This window comes from Coffea eugenioides, unplaced genomic scaffold (assembly GCF_003713205.1).
Source record: "Coffea eugenioides isolate CCC68of unplaced genomic scaffold, Ceug_1.0 ScVebR1_3092;HRSCAF=4239, whole genome shotgun sequence".
In the NCBI taxonomy this organism is placed as follows: Eukaryota; Viridiplantae; Streptophyta; class Magnoliopsida; order Gentianales; family Rubiaceae; genus Coffea; species Coffea eugenioides.
Window position 1 is genome coordinate 1 of NW_020863637.1, and position 14,146 is coordinate 14,146.

Genomic DNA, 14,146 nt, shown 5'->3' on the forward strand with positions numbered 1-14,146 from the left:
AATGCTTCAATTGACGCTTAAAATGAATTTCGGTCTAGAAAAGCCACACTGCTTCGCAGGACGGGGTAGTTTAAAAGAATAAAGCGAAAAGAACATGGCGGGTGCGATCATACCAGCACTAATGCACCGGATCCCATCAGAACTCCGAAGTTAAGCGTGCTTGGGCGTGAGCAGTATTAGGACGGGAGACCCCCTGGGAATTCCTCTTGTTGCACCCCACTCTTTTTTGTTTCGAAATTCAAATTTTCTATTCGTTCTTTATCCTGTAGTAATTTAGGTCCTTCGGAACGATTGCTTTATATTTTGCTTCTTCTCGAAGCATGAAGGCGGATCTGAAGGCGCGAGAGAATTCAGGAACGGTACGGCTCGATCAAAGCCCGGATCATCGCTCAAATTTGTCGGCGCAAATGTATCACCGCAAGCGTGAAGGATTGATTTTATGATAATTTAGAGTTGCGGGATGATGGAAAAAAACAGGGTGCAAATCAATAACAAAAAAAAATATAAAGTAAATAAATAAAAGTATAAGAGGAAAATGCTTCAATTGACGCTTAAAATGAATTCCGGTCTAGAAAAGCCACACTGCTTCGCTGGACGGGGTAGTTTAAAAGAATAAAGCGAAAGGAACATGGCGGGTGCGATCATACCAGCACTAATGCACCGGATCCCATCAGAACTCCGAAGTTAAGCGTGCTTGGGCGTGTGCAGTATTAGGACGGGTGACCCCCTGGGAATTCCTGTTGTTGCACCCCACTCTTTTTTGTTTCGAAATTCAAATTTTCTATTCGTTCTTTATCCTGTAGTAATTTAGGTCCTTCGGAACGATTGCTTTATATTTTGCTTCTTCTCGAAGCATGAAGGCGGATCTGAAGGCGCGAGAGAATTCAGGAACGGTACGGCTCGATCAAAGCCCGGATCATCGCTCAAATTTGTCGGCGCAAATGTATCACCGCAAGCGTGAAGGATTGATTTTATGATAATTTAGAGTTGCGGGATGATGGAAAAAAACAGGGTGCAAATCAATAACAAAAAAAAATATAAAGTAAATAAATAAAAGTATAAGAGGAAAATGCTTCAATTGACGCTTAAAATGAATTCCGGTCTAGAAAAGCCACACTGCTTCGCTGGACGGGGTAGTTTAAAAGAATAAAGTGAAAGGAACGTTGTGGGTGCGATCATACCAGCACTAATGCACCGTATCCCATCAGAACTCCGAAGTTAAGCGTGCTTGGGCGTGAGCAGTATTAGGACGGGTGACCCCCTGGGAATTCCTCTTGTTGCACCCCACTCTTTTTTGTTTCGAAATTCAAATTTTCTATTCGTTCTTTATCCTGTAGTAATTTAGGTCCTTCGGAACGATTGCTTTATATTTTGCTTCTTCTCGAAGCATGAAGGCGGATCTGAAGGCGCGAGAGAATTCAGGAACGGTACGGCTCGATCAAAGCCCGGATCATCGCTCAAATTTGTCGGCGCAAATGTATCAGCGCAAGCGTGATGGATTAATTTCATGACAATTTATTGTTGCGCGATGACGAAAAAAAAGGGTGCAAATCAATAACAAAAAAAAATATGAAAGCAAAAAAAAAAAGGGTAAGAGGAAAATACTTGAATTGACGCTTAAAAGGAATTCCGGTCTAGAAAAACCACACTGCTTCGCAGGACGGGATGGTTTAAAAGAATAAAGCGAAAGGAACATGGCGGGTGCGATCATACCAGCACTAATGGAACGAAAATCCCATCAGAACTCCGAAGTTAAGCATGCTTGGGCGAGAGTAGTACTAGGATGGGTGACCCCCTGGGAATTCCTCTTGTTGCACCCCTCTCTTTTTTGTTTCGAAATTCAAATTTTTTCTATTCGTTTTTATCCTGTAGTTAATTTTAGGTCCTTCGGAGATTGCCTTTATATTTTTGCTTCTTCTCGAGCATGAAGGCGGATTCTGAAGGCGCGAGAGAATTCAGGAACGGTACGGCTCGATCAAAGCCCGGATCATCGCTCAAATTTGTCGGCGCAAATGTATCACCGCAAGCGTGAAGGATTGATTTTATGATAATTTAGAGTTGCGGGATGATGGAAAAAAACAGGGTGCAAATCAATAACAAAAAAAAATATAAAGTAAATAAATAAAAGTATAAGAGGAAAATGCTTCAATTGACGCTTAAAATGAATTCCGGTCTAGAAAAGCCACACTGCTTCGCTGGACGGCGTAGTTTAAAAGAATAAAGCGAAAGGAACATGGCGGGTGCGATCATACCAGCACTAATGCACCGGATCCCATCAGAACTCCGAAGTTAAGCGTGCTTGGGCGTGAGCAGTATTAGGACGGGTGACCCCCTGGGAATTCCTCTTGTTGCACCCCACTCTTTTTTGTTTCGAAATTCAAATTTTCTTATTCGTTCTTTATCCTGTAGTAATTTAGGTCCTTCGGAACGATTGCTTTATATTTTGCTTCTTCTCGAAGCATGAAGGCGGATCTGAAGGCGCGAGAGAATTCAGGAACGGTACGGCTCGATCAAAGCCCGGATCATCGCTCAAATTTGTCGCGCAAATGTATCACCGCAAGCGTGAAGGATTGATTTTATGATAATTTAGAGTTGCGGGATGATGGAAAAAAACAGGGTGCAAATCAATAACAAAAAAAATATAAAGTAAATAAATAAAAGTATAAGAGGAAAATGCTTCAATTGACGCTTAAAATGAATTCCGGTCTAGAAAAGCCACACTGCTTCGCTGGACGGGGTAGTTTAAAAGAATAAAGCGAAAGGAACGTTGTGGGGTGCGATCATACCAGCACTAATGCACCGGATCCCATCAGAACTCCGAAGTTAAGCGTGCTTGGGCGTGAGCAGTATTAGGACGGGTGACCCCCTGGGAAGTTCTCTTGTTGCACCCCACTCTTTTTTGTTTCGAAATTCAAATTTTCTATTCGTTCTTTATCCTGTAGTAATTTAGGTCCTTCGGAACGATTGCTTATATTTTGCTTCTTGTCGAAGCATGAAGGCGGATCTGAAGGCGCGAGAGAATTCAGGAACGGTACGGCTCGATCAAAGCCCGGATCATCGCTCAAATTTGTCGGCGCAAATGTATCACCGCAAGCGTGAAGGATTGATTTTATGATAATTTAGAGTTGCGGGATGATGGAAAAAAACAGGGTGCAAATCAATAACAAAAAAAAATATAAAGTAAATAAATAAAAGTATAAGAGGAAAATGCTTCAATTGACGCTTAAAATGAATTCCGGTCTAGAAAAGCCACACTGCTTCGCTGGACGGGGTAGTTTAAAAGAATAAAGCGAAAGGAACGTTGTGGGAGCGATCATACCAGCACTAATGCACCGTATCCCATCAGAACTCCGAAGTTAAGCGTGCTTGGGCGTGAGCAGTATTAGGACGGGTGACCCCCTGGGAATTCCTCTTGTTGCACCGCACTCTTTTTTGTTTCGAAATTCAAATTTTCTATTCGTTCTTTATCCTGTAGTAATTTAGGTCCTTCGAAACGATTGCTTTATATTTTGCTTCTTCTCGAAGCATGAAGGCGGATCTGAAGGCGCGAGAGAATTCAGGAACGGTACGGCTCGATCAAAGCCCGGATCATCGCTCAAATTTGTCGGCGCAAATGTATCAGCGCAAGCGTGATGGATTAATTTCATGACAATTTATTGTTGCGCGATGACGAAAAAAATTGGGTGCAAATCAATAACAAAAAAAAATATGAAAGCAAATAAATATAAGGATAAGAGAAAAATGCTTGAATTGACGCTTAAAATGAATTTCGGTCTAAAAAAGCCACACTGCTTCGCAGGACGGGGTAGTTTAAAAGAATAAAGCGAAAGGAATATGGCGGGAGCGATCATACCAGCACTAATGCACCGGATCCCATCAGAACTCCGAAATTAAGCGTGGTTGGGCGAGAGTAGTACTATAATGGGTGACCCTCTGGGAAGTTCTCGTGTTGCACCCCTCTTTTTTTTGTTTCGAAATCCAAATTTCGTATTCGTTCTTTATCCTGTAGTAATTTAGCTCCGTCGGAACGATTGCTTCATATTTTGCTTCTTGTCGACGCATGAAGGCGGATCTGAAGGCGCGAGACAAATCAGGAACGGTACGGCTCGATCAAAGCCCGGATCGTCGCTCAAATTTGTCGGCGCAAATGTATCACCGCAAGCGTGAAGGATTGATTTTATGATAATTTAGAGTTGCGGGATGATGGAAAAAAACAGGGTGCAAATCAATAACAAAAAAAAATATAAAGTAAATAAATAAAAGGATAAGAGGAAAATGCTTCAATTGACGCTTAAAATGAATTCCGGTCTAGAAAAGCCACACTGCTTCGCAGGACGGGGTAGTTTAAAAGAATAAAGCGAAAGGAACATGGCGGGTGCGATCATACCAGCACTAATGCACCGGATCCCATCAGAACTCCGAAGTTAAGCGTGCTTGGGCGAGAGTAGTACTAGAATGGGTGACCCCCTGGGAAGTTCTCGTGTTGCACCCCTCTTTTTTTTGTTTCGAAATCCAAATTTCGTATTCGTTCTTTATCCTGTAGTAATTTAGCTCCGTCGGAACGATTGCTTCATATTTTGCTTCTTGTCGACGCATGAAGGCGGATCTGAAGGCGCGAGACAAATCAGGAACGGTACGGCTCGATCAAAACCCGGATCGTCGCTCAAATTTGTCGGCGCAAATGTATCAGCGCAAGCGTGATGGATTGATTTCATGGCAATTTAGAGTTGCGCGATGAGGGAAAAAAACAGGGTGCAAATCAATAACAAAAAAAAATATGAAAGCAAATAAAAAAAAGGGTAAGAGGAAAATACTTGAATTGACGCTTAAAAGGAATTCCGGTCTAGAAAAACCACACTGCTTCGCAGGACGGGATGGTTTAAAAGAATAAAGCGAAAGGAACATGGCGGGTGCGATCATACCAGCACTAATGGAACGAAAATCCCATCAGAACTCCGAAGTTAAGCATGCTTGGGCGAGAGTAGTACTAGGATGGGTGACCCCCTGGGAAGTCCTCGTCTTGCACCCCTCTCTTTTTTCTTTCGAAATCCAAATTTCCTATTCGTTGTTTATCCTGTGGTAATTTAGCTCCGTTGAAACGATTGCTTTATATTTTGCTTCTTGTCGAAGGATGTAGGCGGATCTGAAGGCGCGAGACAAATCAGGAACGGTACGGCTCGATCAAAGACCGGATCGTCGCTCAAATTTGTCGGCGCAAATGTATCACCGCAAGCGTGAAGGATTGATTTCATGATAATTTAGAGTTGCGGGATGATGGAAAAAAACAGGGTGCAAATCAATAACAAAATAAAATATAAAGTAAATAAATAAAAGGATAAGAGGAAAATGCTTCAATGAACGCTTAAAATGAATTCCGGTCTAGAAAAGCCACACTGCTTCGCAGGACGGGGTAGTTTAAAAGAATAAAGCGAAAGGAACAAGGCGGGTGCGATCATTCCAGCCCTAATGCACCGGATCCCATCAGAACTCCGAAGTTAAGCGTGCTTGGGCGTGAGTAGTACTAGAATGGGTGACCACCTGGGAAGTTCTCGTGTTGCACCCCTATTTTTTTTGTTTCGAAATCCAAATTTCCTATTCGTTCTTTATCCTGTAGTAATTTAGCTCCGTCGGAAAGATTGATTTATATTTTGCTTCTTGTCGAAGCATGAAGGCGAGCCTGAAGGCGCGAGACAAATCAGGAACGGTACGGTTCGATCAAACCCCGGATCGTCGCCCAAAGTTATCGGCGCAAATATATCACCGCAAGCGTGATGGATTGATTTCATGACAATTTAGACTTGCGCGATGAGGGAAAAAAACAGGGTGCAAATCAATAACAAAAAAAAATATGAAAGCAAATAAATAAAAGGATAAGAGAAAAATGCTTGAATTGACGCTTAAAATGAATTTCGGTCTAAAAAAGCCACACTGCTTCGCAGGACGGGGTAGTTTAAAAGAATAAAGCGAAAGGAATATGGCGGGAGCGATCATACCAGCACTAATGCACCGGATCCCATCAGAACTCCGAAATTAAGCGTGGTTGGGCGAGAGTAGTACTAGGATTGGTGACCCCCTGGGAAGTCCTCGTGTTGCACCCCTCTCTTTTTTGTTTCGAAATCCAAATTTCCTATTCGTTCTTTATCCTGTAGTAATTTAGCTCCGTCGGAACAATTGCTTAATATTTTGCTTCTTGTCGAAGCGTGAAGGAGGATCTGAAGGCGCGAGACAAAACAGGAACGGTACGGCTCGATCAAAGCCCGGATCGTCGCTCAAATTTGTCGGCGCAAATGTATCAACGCAAACGTGAAGGATTGATTTTATGATAATTTAGAGTTGCGGGATGATTGAAAAAAACAGGGTGCAAATCAATAACAAAAAAAAATATAAAGTAAATAAATAAAAGGATAAGAGGAAAATGCTTCAATTGACGCTTAAAATGAATTCCGGTCTAGAAAAGCCACACTGATTCGCAGGACGGGGTAGTTTGAAAGAATAAAACGAAAGGAACATGGCGGGTGCGTTCATACCAGCACTAATGCACCGGATCCCATCAGAACTCCGAAGTTAAGCGTGCTTGGGCGAGAGTAGTACTAGAATGGGTGACCCCCTGGGAAGTTCTCGTGTTGCACCCCTCTTTTTTTTGTTTCGAAATCCAAATTTCGTATTCGTTCTTTATCCTGTAGTAATTTAGCTCCGTCGGAATGATTGCTTCATATTTTGCTTCTTGTCGAAGCATGAAGGCGGATCTGAAGGCGCGAGACAAATCAGGAACGGTACGGATCGATCAAAGCCCGGATCGTCGCTCAAATTTGTTGGCGCAAATGTATCAACGCAAGCGTGAAGGATTGATTTTATGATAATTTAGAGTTGCGGGATGATGGAAAAAAACAGGGTGCAAATCAATAACAAAAAAAAATATAAAGTAAATAAATAAAAGGATAAGAGGAAAATGCTTCAATTGACGCTTAAAATGAATTCCGGTCTAGAAAAGCCACACTGCTTCGCAGGACGGGGTAGTTTAAAAGAATAAAGCGAAAGGAACATGGCGGGTGCGATCATACCAGCACTAATGCACCGTATCCCATCAGAACTCCGAAGTTAAGCGTGCTTGGGCGTGAGCAGTATTAGGACGGGTGACCCCCTGGGAATTCCTCTTGTTGCACCCCACTCTTTTTTGTTTCGAAATTCAAATTTTCTATTCGTTCTTTATCCTGTAGTAATTTAGGTCCTTCGGAACGATTGCTTTATATTTTGCTTCTTCTCGAAGCATGAAGGCGGATCTGAAGGCGCGAGAGAATTCAGGAACGGTACGGCTCGATCAAAGCCCGGATCATCGCTCAAATTTGTCGGCGCAAATGTATCACCGCAAGCGTGAAGGATTGATTTTATGATAATTTAGAGTTGCGGGATGATGGAAAAAAACAGGGTGCAAATCAATAACAAAAAAAAATATAAAGTAAATAAATAAAAGTATAAGAGGAAAATGCTTCAATTGACGCTTAAAATGAATTCCGGTCTAGAAAAGCCACACTGCTTCGCTGGACGGGGTAGTTTAAAAGAATAAAGCGAAAGGAACATGGCGGGTGCGATCATACCAGCACTAATGCACCGGATCCCATCAGAACTCCGAAGTTAAGCGTGCTTGGGCGTGAGCAGTATTAGGACGGGTGACCCCCTGGGAATTCCTCTTGTTGCACCCCACTCTTTTTTGTTTCGAAATTCAAATTTTCTATTCGTTCTTTATCCTGTAGTAATTTAGGTCCTTCGGAACGATTGCTTATATTTTGCTTCTTCTCGAAGCATGAAGGCGGATCTGAAGGCGCGAGACAAATCAGGAACGGTACGGCTCGATCAAAGCCCGGATCGTCGCTCAAATTTGTCGGCGCAAATGTATCACCGCAAGCGTGAAGGATTGATTTTATGATAATTTAGAGTTGCGGGATGATGGAAAAAAACAGGGTGCAAATCAATAACAAAAAAAAATATAAAGTAAATAAATAAAAGTATAAGAGGAAAATGCTTCAATTGACGCTTAAAATGAATTCCGGTCTAGAAAAGCCACACTGCTTCGCTGGACGGGGTAGTTTAAAAGAATAAAGTGAAAGGAACGTTGTGGGTGCGATCATACCAGCACTAATGCACCGTATCCCATCAGAACTCCGAAGTTAAGCGTGCTTGGGCGTGAGCAGTATTAGGACGGGTGACCCCCTGGGAATTCCTCTTGTTGCACCCCACTCTTTTTTGTTTCGAAATTCAAATTTTCTATTCGTTCTTTATCCTGTAGTAATTTAGGTCCTTCGGAACGATTGCTTAATATTTTGCTTCTTGTCGAAGCGTGAAGGAGGATCTGAAGGCGCGAGACAAATCAGGAACGGTACGGCTCGATCAAAGCCCGGATCGTCGCTCAAATTTGTCGGCGCAAATGTATCCCCGCAAGCGTGAAGGATTGATTTTATGATAATTTAGAGTTGCGGGATGATGGAAAAAAACAGGGTGCAAATCAATAACAAAAAAAAATATAAAGTAAATAAATAAAAGTATAAGAGGAAAATGCTTCAATTGACGCTTAAAATGAATTCCGGTCTAGAAAAGCCACACTGCTTCGCTGGACGGGGTAGTTTAAAAGAATAAAGCGAAAGGAACGTTGTGGGAGCGATCATACCAGCACTAATGCACCGTATCCCATCAGAACTCCGAAGTTAAGCGTGCTTGGGCGTGAGCAGTATTAGGACGGGTGACCCCCTGGGAATTCCTCTTGTTGCACCGCACTCTATTTTGTTTCGAAATTCAAATTTTCTATTCGTTCTTTATCCTGTAGTAATTTAGGTCCTTCGAAACGATTGCTTTATATTTTGCTTCTTCTCGAAGCATGAAGGCGGATCTGAAGGCGCGAGAGAATTCAGGAACGGTACGGCTCGATCAAAGCCCGGATCATCGCTCAAATTTGTCGGCGCAAATGTATCAGCGCAAGCGTGATGGATTAATTTCATGACAATTTATTGTTGCGCGATGACGAAAAAAAATTGGGTGCAAATCAATAACAAAAAAAAATATGAAAGCAAATAAATATAAGGATAAGAGAAAAATGCTTGAATTGACGCTTAAAATGAATTTCGGTCTAAAAAAGCCACACTGCTTCGCAGGACGGGGTAGTTTAAAAGAATAAAGCGAAAGGAATATGGCGGGAGCGATCATACCAGCACTAATGCACCGGATCCCATCAGAACTCCGAAATTAAGCGTGGTTGGGCGAGAGTAGTACTATAATGGGTGACCCTCTGGGAAGTTCTCGTGTTGCACCCCTCTTTTTTTTGTTTCGAAATCCAAATTTCGTATTCGTTCTTTATCCTGTAGTAATTTAGCTCCGTCGGAACGATTGCTTCATATTTTGCTTCTTGTCGACGCATGAAGGCGGATCTGAAGGCGCGAGACAAATCAGGAACGGTACGGCTCGATCAAAGCCCGGATCGTCGCTCAAATTTGTCGGCGCAAATGTATCACCGCAAGCGTGAAGGATTGATTTTATGATAATTTAGAGTTGCGGGATGATGGAAAAAAACAGGGTGCAAATCAATAACAAAAAAAAATATAAAGTAAATAAATAAAAGGATAAGAGGAAAATGCTTCAATTGACGCTTAAAATGAATTCCGGTCTAGAAAAGCCACACTGCTTCGCAGGACGGGGTAGTTTAAAAGAATAAAGCGAAAGGAACATGGCGGGTGCGATCATACTAGCACTAATGCACCGGATCCCATCAGAACTCCGAAGTTAAGCGTGCTTGGGCGAGAGTAGTACTAGAATGGGTGACCCCCTGGGAAGTTCTCGTGTTGCACCCCTCTTTTTTTTGTTTCGAAATCCAAATTTCGTATTCGTTCTTTATCCTGTAGTAATTTAGCTCCGTCGGAACGATTGCTTCATATTTTGCTTCTTGTCGACGAATGAAGGCGGATCTGAAGGCGCGAGACAAATCAGGAACGGTACGGCTCGATCAAAACCCGGATCGTCGCTCAAATTTGTCGGCGCAAATGTATCAGCGCAAGCGTGATGGATTGATTTCATGGCAATTTAGAGTTGCGCGATGAGGGAAAAAAACAGGGTGCAAATCAATAACAAAAAAAAATATGAAAGCAAATAAAAAAAAGGGTAAGAGGAAAATACTTGAATTGACGCTTAAAAGGAATTCCGGTCTAGAAAAACCACACTGCTTCGCAGGACGGGATGGTTTAAAAGAATAAAGCGAAAGGAACATGGCGGGTGCGATCATACCAGCACTAATGGAACGAAAATCCCATCAGAACTCCGAAGTTAAGCATGCTTGGGCGAGAGTAGTACTAGGATGGGTGACCCCCTGGGAATTCCTCTTGTTGCACCCCTCTCTTTTTTGTTTCGAAATTCAAAATTTCTATTCGTTCTTTATCCTGTAGTAATTTAGGTCCTTCGGAACGATTGCTTTATATTTTGCTTCTTCTCGAAGCATGAAGGCGGATCTGAAGGCGCGAGACAAATCAGGAACGGTACGGCTCGATCAAAGCCCGAATCGTCGCTCAAATTTGTCGGCGCAAATGTATCAGCGCAAGTGTGAAGGATTGATTTCATGATAATTTAGAGTTGCGGGATGATGGAAAAAAACAGGGGGCAAATCAATAACAAAAAAAAATATAAAGTAAATAAATAAAAGGATAAGAGGAAAATGCTTCAATTGACGCTTAAAATGAATTTCGGTCTAGAAAAGCCACACTGCTTCGCAGGACGGGGTAGTTTAAAAGAATAAAGCGAAAAGAACATGGCGGGTGCGATCATACCAGCACTAATGCACCGGATCCCATCAGAACTCCGAAGTTAAGCGTGCTTGGGCGTGAGCAGTATTAGGACGGGTGACCCCCTGGGAATTCCTCTTGTTGCACCCCACTCTTTTTTGTTTCGAAATTCAAATTTTCTATTCGTTCTTTATCCTGTAGTAATTTAGGTCCTTCGGAACGATTGCTTTATATTTTGCTTCTTCTCGAAGCATGAAGGCGGATCTGAAGGCGCGAGAGAATTCAGGAACGGTACGGCTCGATCAAAGCCCGGATCATCGCTCAAATTTGTCGGCGCAAATGTATCACCGCAAGCGTGAAGGATTGATTTTATGATAATTTAGAGTTGCGGGATGATGGAAAAAAACAGGGTGCAAATCAATAACAAAAAAAAATATAAAGTAAATAAATAAAAGTATAAGAGGAAAATGCTTCAATTGACGCTTAAAATGAATTCCGGTCTAGAAAAGCCACACTGCTTCGCTGGACGGGGTAGTTTAAAAGAATAAAGCGAAAGGAACATGGCGGGTGCGATCATACCAGCACTAATGCACCGGATCCCATCAGAACTCCGAAGTTAAGCGTGCTTGGGCGAGAGTAGTACTAGGATGGGTGACCCCCTGGGAATTCCTCGTTGTTGCACCCCTCTCTTTTTTGTTTCGAAATTCAAATTTTCTATTCGTTCTTTATCCTGTAGTAATTTAGGTCCTTCGGAACGATTGCTTTATATTTTGCTTCTTCTCGAAGCATGAAGGCGGATCTGAAGGCGCGAGACAAATCAGGAACGGTACGGCTCGATCAAAGCCCGGATCGTCGCTCAAATTTGTCGGCGCAAATGTATCACCGCAAGCGTGAAGGATTGATTTTATGATAATTTAGAGTTGCGGGATGATGGAAAAAAACAGGGTGCAAATCAATAACAAAAAAAAATATAAAGTAAATAAATAAAAGTATAAGAGGAAAATGCTTCAATTGACGCTTAAAATGAATTCCGGTCTAGAAAAGCCACACTGCTTCGCTGGACGGGGTAGTTTAAAAGAATAAAGTGAAAGGAACGTTGTGGGTGCGATCATACCAGCACTAATGCACCGTATCCCATCAGAACTCCGAAGTTAAGCGTGCTTGAGCGTGAGCAGTATTAGGACGGGTGACCCCCTGGGAATTCCTCTTGTTGCACCCCACTCTTTTTTGTTTCGAAATTCAAATTTTCTATTCGTTCTTTATCCTGTAGTAATTTAGGTCCTTCGGAACGATTGCTTAATATTTTGCTTCTTGTCGAAGCGTGAAGGAGGATCTGAAGGCGCGAGACAAATCAGGAACGGTACGGCTCGATCAAAGCCCGGATCGTCGCTCAAATTTGTCGGCGCAAATGTATCCCCGCAAGCGTGAAGGATTGATTTTATGATAATTTAGAGTTGCGGGATGATGGAAAAAAACAGGGTGCAAATCAATAACAAAAAAAAATATAAAGTAAATAAATAAAAGTATAAGAGGAAAATGCTTCAATTGACGCTTAAAATGAATTCCGGTCTAGAAAAGCCACACTGCTTCGCTGGACGGGGTAGTTTAAAAGAATAAAGCGAAAGGAACGTTGTGGGAGCGATCATACCAGCACTAATGCACCGTATCCCATCAGAACTCCGAAGTTAAGCGTGCTTGGGCGTGAGCAGTATTAGGACGGGTGACCCCCTGGGAATTCCTCTTGTTGCACCGCACTCTATTTTGTTTCGAAATTCAAATTTTCTATTCGTTCTTTATCCTGTAGTAATTTAGGTCCTTCGAAACGATTGCTTTATATTTTGCTTCTTCTCGAAGCATGAAGGCGGATCTGAAGGCGCGAGAGAATTCAGGAACGGTACGGCTCGATCAAAGCCCGGATCATCGCTCAAATTTGTCGGCGCAAATGTATCAGCGCAAGCGTGATGGATTAATTTCATGACAATTTATTGTTGCGCGATGACGAAAAAAAATTGGGTGCAAATCAATAACAAAAAAAAATATGAAAGCAAATAAATATAAGGATAAGAGAAAAATGCTTGAATTGACGCTTAAAATGAATTTCGGTCTAAAAAAGCCACACTGCTTCGCAGGACGGGGTAGTTTAAAAGAATAAAGCGAAAGGAATATGGCGGGAGCGATCATACCAGCACTAATGCACCGGATCCCATCAGAACTCCGAAATTAAGCGTGGTTGGGCGAGAGTAGTACTATAATGGGTGACCCTCTGGGAAGTTCTCGTGTTGCACCCCTCTTTTTTTTGTTTCGAAATCCAAATTTCGTATTCGTTCTTTATCCTGTAGTAATTTAGCTCCGTCGGAACGATTGCTTCATATTTTGCTTCTTGTCGACGCATGAAGGCGGATCTGAAGGCGCGAGACAAATCAGGAACGGTACGGCTCGATCAAAGCCCGGATCGTCGCTCAAATTTGTCGGCGCAAATGTATCACCGCAAGCGTGAAGGATTGATTTTATGATAATTTAGAGTTGCGGGATGATGGAAAAAAACAGGGTGCAAATCAATAACAAAAAAAAATATAAAGTAAATAAATAAAAGGATAAGAGGAAAATGCTTCAATTGACGCTTAAAATGAATTCCGGTCTAGAAAAGCCACACTGCTTCGCAGGACGGGGTAGTTTAAAAGAATAAAGCGAAAGGAACATGGCGGGTGCGATCATACTAGCACTAATGCACCGGATCCCATCAGAACTCCGAAGTTAAGCGTGCTTGGGCGAGAGTAGTACTAGAATGGGTGACCCCCTGGGAAGTTCTCGTGTTGCACCCCTCTTTTTTTTGTTTCGAAATCCAAATTTCGTATTCGTTCTTTATCCTGTAGTAATTTAGCTCCGTCGGAACGATTGCTTCATATTTTGCTTCTTGTCGACGAATGAAGGCGGATCTGAAGGCGCGAGACAAATCAGGAACGGTACGGCTCGATCAAAACCCGGATCGTCGCTCAAATTTGTCGGCGCAAATGTATCAGCGCAAGCGTGATGGATTGATTTCATGGCAATTTAGAGTTGCGCGATGAGGGAAAAAAACAGGGTGCAAATCAATAACAAAAAAAAATATGAAAGCAAATAAAAAAAAGGGTAAGAGGAAAATACTTGAATTGACGCTTAAAAGGAATTCCGGTCTAGAAAAACCACACTGCTTCGCAGGACGGGATGGTTTAAAAGAATAAAGCGAAAGGAACATGGCGGGTGCGATCATACCAGCACTAATGGAACGAAAATCCCATCAGAACTCCGAAGTTAAGCATGCTTGGGCGAGAGTAGTACTAGGATGGGTGACCCCCTGGGAATTCCTCTTGTTGCACCCCTCTCTTTTTTGTTTCGAAATTCAAAATTTC

At 42.4% G+C, this 14,146-nt stretch overlaps 24 non-coding genes and 3 pseudogenes across 24 annotated transcripts; all 27 read left to right on the plus strand.

Annotated features, from left to right (window-relative positions):
• The first annotated feature begins 99 nt into the window (after positions 1 to 99).
• Positions 100 to 218, plus strand: LOC113757435. The gene has a single exon (XR_003466299.1). It is a non-coding gene; the product is annotated as a 5S ribosomal RNA (ribosomal RNA).
• A 415-nt stretch (positions 219 to 633) lies between these two features.
• LOC113757434 lies at positions 634 to 752 on the plus strand. Its single transcript, XR_003466298.1, has one exon. It is a non-coding gene; the product is annotated as a 5S ribosomal RNA (ribosomal RNA).
• A 415-nt stretch (positions 753 to 1,167) lies between these two features.
• Positions 1,168 to 1,286, plus strand: LOC113757441. Its single transcript, XR_003466305.1, has one exon. It is a non-coding gene; the product is annotated as a 5S ribosomal RNA (ribosomal RNA).
• A 413-nt stretch (positions 1,287 to 1,699) lies between these two features.
• On the plus strand, positions 1,700 to 1,820 carry LOC113757450 (annotated as a pseudogene).
• A 418-nt stretch (positions 1,821 to 2,238) lies between these two features.
• LOC113757430 lies at positions 2,239 to 2,357 on the plus strand. The gene has a single exon (XR_003466295.1). It is a non-coding gene; the product is annotated as a 5S ribosomal RNA (ribosomal RNA).
• Positions 2,358 to 2,772: 415 nt separating this feature from the next.
• On the plus strand, positions 2,773 to 2,891 carry LOC113757429. The gene has a single exon (XR_003466294.1). It is a non-coding gene; the product is annotated as a 5S ribosomal RNA (ribosomal RNA).
• Positions 2,892 to 3,305: 414 nt separating this feature from the next.
• Positions 3,306 to 3,424, plus strand: LOC113757445. The gene has a single exon (XR_003466310.1). It is a non-coding gene; the product is annotated as a 5S ribosomal RNA (ribosomal RNA).
• A 415-nt stretch (positions 3,425 to 3,839) lies between these two features.
• LOC113757436 lies at positions 3,840 to 3,958 on the plus strand. The gene has a single exon (XR_003466300.1). It is a non-coding gene; the product is annotated as a 5S ribosomal RNA (ribosomal RNA).
• A 415-nt stretch (positions 3,959 to 4,373) lies between these two features.
• Positions 4,374 to 4,492, plus strand: LOC113757427. The gene has a single exon (XR_003466292.1). It is a non-coding gene; the product is annotated as a 5S ribosomal RNA (ribosomal RNA).
• A 416-nt stretch (positions 4,493 to 4,908) lies between these two features.
• LOC113757449 lies at positions 4,909 to 5,029 on the plus strand. Its single transcript, XR_003466313.1, has one exon. It is a non-coding gene; the product is annotated as a 5S ribosomal RNA (ribosomal RNA).
• A 415-nt stretch (positions 5,030 to 5,444) lies between these two features.
• Positions 5,445 to 5,563, plus strand: LOC113757428. Its single transcript, XR_003466293.1, has one exon. It is a non-coding gene; the product is annotated as a 5S ribosomal RNA (ribosomal RNA).
• Positions 5,564 to 5,979: 416 nt separating this feature from the next.
• LOC113757440 lies at positions 5,980 to 6,098 on the plus strand. The gene has a single exon (XR_003466304.1). It is a non-coding gene; the product is annotated as a 5S ribosomal RNA (ribosomal RNA).
• A 415-nt stretch (positions 6,099 to 6,513) lies between these two features.
• Positions 6,514 to 6,632, plus strand: LOC113757451. The gene has a single exon (XR_003466314.1). It is a non-coding gene; the product is annotated as a 5S ribosomal RNA (ribosomal RNA).
• A 415-nt stretch (positions 6,633 to 7,047) lies between these two features.
• LOC113757442 lies at positions 7,048 to 7,166 on the plus strand. Its single transcript, XR_003466307.1, has one exon. It is a non-coding gene; the product is annotated as a 5S ribosomal RNA (ribosomal RNA).
• A 415-nt stretch (positions 7,167 to 7,581) lies between these two features.
• LOC113757432 lies at positions 7,582 to 7,700 on the plus strand. The gene has a single exon (XR_003466296.1). It is a non-coding gene; the product is annotated as a 5S ribosomal RNA (ribosomal RNA).
• A 414-nt stretch (positions 7,701 to 8,114) lies between these two features.
• LOC113757443 lies at positions 8,115 to 8,233 on the plus strand. Its single transcript, XR_003466308.1, has one exon. It is a non-coding gene; the product is annotated as a 5S ribosomal RNA (ribosomal RNA).
• A 415-nt stretch (positions 8,234 to 8,648) lies between these two features.
• LOC113757446 lies at positions 8,649 to 8,767 on the plus strand. Its single transcript, XR_003466311.1, has one exon. It is a non-coding gene; the product is annotated as a 5S ribosomal RNA (ribosomal RNA).
• Positions 8,768 to 9,183: 416 nt separating this feature from the next.
• LOC113757437 lies at positions 9,184 to 9,302 on the plus strand. The gene has a single exon (XR_003466301.1). It is a non-coding gene; the product is annotated as a 5S ribosomal RNA (ribosomal RNA).
• A 415-nt stretch (positions 9,303 to 9,717) lies between these two features.
• On the plus strand, positions 9,718 to 9,836 carry LOC113757454. The gene has a single exon (XR_003466315.1). It is a non-coding gene; the product is annotated as a 5S ribosomal RNA (ribosomal RNA).
• A 416-nt stretch (positions 9,837 to 10,252) lies between these two features.
• LOC113757452 lies at positions 10,253 to 10,373 on the plus strand (annotated as a pseudogene).
• Positions 10,374 to 10,788: 415 nt separating this feature from the next.
• On the plus strand, positions 10,789 to 10,907 carry LOC113757433. The gene has a single exon (XR_003466297.1). It is a non-coding gene; the product is annotated as a 5S ribosomal RNA (ribosomal RNA).
• Positions 10,908 to 11,322: 415 nt separating this feature from the next.
• Positions 11,323 to 11,442, plus strand: LOC113757439. Its single transcript, XR_003466303.1, has one exon. It is a non-coding gene; the product is annotated as a 5S ribosomal RNA (ribosomal RNA).
• A 415-nt stretch (positions 11,443 to 11,857) lies between these two features.
• Positions 11,858 to 11,976, plus strand: LOC113757444. Its single transcript, XR_003466309.1, has one exon. It is a non-coding gene; the product is annotated as a 5S ribosomal RNA (ribosomal RNA).
• A 415-nt stretch (positions 11,977 to 12,391) lies between these two features.
• On the plus strand, positions 12,392 to 12,510 carry LOC113757448. Its single transcript, XR_003466312.1, has one exon. It is a non-coding gene; the product is annotated as a 5S ribosomal RNA (ribosomal RNA).
• Positions 12,511 to 12,926: 416 nt separating this feature from the next.
• Positions 12,927 to 13,045, plus strand: LOC113757438. The gene has a single exon (XR_003466302.1). It is a non-coding gene; the product is annotated as a 5S ribosomal RNA (ribosomal RNA).
• Positions 13,046 to 13,460: 415 nt separating this feature from the next.
• Positions 13,461 to 13,579, plus strand: LOC113757455. The gene has a single exon (XR_003466316.1). It is a non-coding gene; the product is annotated as a 5S ribosomal RNA (ribosomal RNA).
• Positions 13,580 to 13,995: 416 nt separating this feature from the next.
• On the plus strand, positions 13,996 to 14,116 carry LOC113757453 (annotated as a pseudogene).
• Positions 14,117 to 14,146: the final 30 nt, after the last annotated feature.